General features: G+C 51.7%; 1 pseudogene across 1 annotated transcript; it reads right to left on the bottom strand.

Annotated features, from left to right (window-relative positions):
* Positions 1-545: 545 nt before the first annotated feature.
* LOC308414434 (POU domain, class 5, transcription factor 1-like) lies at positions 546-1,217 on the bottom strand (annotated as a pseudogene). Its single transcript has one exon. The product of its transcript is annotated as a POU domain, class 5, transcription factor 1-like (transcript).
* Positions 1,218-1,701: the final 484 nt, after the last annotated feature.

Below are 1,701 nucleotides of genomic sequence, written 5' to 3'. Positions count from 1 at the left end.
GGTTGAAAGAGTCAATCAGTCACACCTGACTAGTTGCTCTTCGTGAAAATATGAACAATAATGTTTTCTCTCTGGAATTTGAGGAAGAAAATCTCATTAGAACAGGAGCTGTTCTGAGTCCCCAGTAAAGTGCAGAGGCGAAGGCCAATTGATTAAGGATTAGAAAGTGATTGGTTGTTGTGTGAAGTTGCTGGTGGAGTGTTGGGGGAGGAAAGGAGTAATGGAAGAGACCCACATCTTTCCAGGGTCCCAGCATATGGATTTGTTTACTTCTGGAGGTAATTGCCAGCTGAGGTTCAAATTCTTTTTATTTTTTTTATTTTTTAGCTATCTACTGTTGGTCCCAGTCTTTATTTAAGAACAAAACCATGAGTATTGGAAAGGCCTCCCTATCAACAGCATCATTGAACTTCGTCTCCCACCCCGCCTCCCTTGTGCTTTTAATCCCTCCTCAGTAAAAGAATTTAATCCCAAAGCTCCAGGTTCTCTAGGTCTACTTCCCTTCCTTGCCTTGGCTCACCTCATCCCCAGGGAGGGCTGGTGACTCAGTTTGAATGAATGGGAAAGTCCAGAGCAGTGACAGGAAAAGAGGGAAAGGCCTCGCCCTCAGGAAAAGGGACCGAGTAGAATGGGAATTCCCACAGTCTGAGGCACGAACCTGGGGGCCTGGGGGCAGAGGAAAGGACACAGTCCCTCCCCCCTCTACACACCCTCCCGTGAAAGGCGTCCCCGCAGCCTCATACTCTTCCCGTTGGGAGTAGTCAGTGCTTGATCTTTTGCCTTCTGGAGCCGGTTACAGAACCACACTCCAACCACATCCTTTCCCAGCCCAAGCTGCTTGGTGATGGTAGTGACCTGCTGCAGGGAGGGCTGCAGGCACTGCAGAAACGTGTTCTCCAGGTTCCACCTCACCTGGTAATCAATGCTCCTCTGCTTCCTCTTTCCGGCCTGCTCCAGGCTCTCCGATTTGCATATCCCCTGAAGGTTCTCACTGTTGTCACTTCCTCTACCCACTTCTCCAGCAGGGGCCACAGCTTACGTGAGATTTCCAGTCTGAGCTGCAGCGCCTCAAAGCGGCAGATGGTTGTCTGGCTGAACACCTTTCCAGAGAGAATGCCCAGGGTGAGCTCCACATCGGCTTGGGTGTACCCCAAGGGGATCCTCTTCTGCATCAGCAGCTTTGCAAACTCTTCTAGCTCCTTCGGCAGGGCTTTCATGGGATTCTTCTGGACTTGGTTCCACTTTGTCCAACTTCACGGCACTGGGGCGGACAGTACAGCACACAGAGGAGGCTCCCTCTGAGTTGTTCTCCACTCCTGCTCCTGGCCCCCAGGCTGCAAAGTCTTCACGCCAGCTTGGGGGACTAGGCCCAGTCCAACCTGAGGTCCATAGTGTGCCATCGGTCCACAGAACTCATATGCTGGGGGACATGGGGAGATCCCCCGATACCTCTGATTCCAGGCCTACCTGGAGGCACTTGAAAGCTTAGCCAGGTTCGAGGATCTACCCACCCAAGCTCCAGTCCTGCTGACCCATCACCCCCAAGGGTGAGAAGTTGAAGTCTGAAGCCAGGTGTCTAGCGATGGGGAAGGTGGGCACCCCGAGCCAGAGGTCTGGAGGAAGGACGGCTCACCTAGGGACTCAAGGTTCTAATTCTTGTGTCTCATTTCAGATTTTGATGATGGAGAAATTATTCTTTTT

Source organism: Micromys minutus (assembly GCF_963924665.1).
Source record: "Micromys minutus genome assembly, chromosome: X".
Taxonomy (NCBI): Eukaryota; Metazoa; Chordata; class Mammalia; order Rodentia; family Muridae; genus Micromys; species Micromys minutus.
This window is presented reverse-complemented; position numbering and strand designations above follow the sequence as displayed.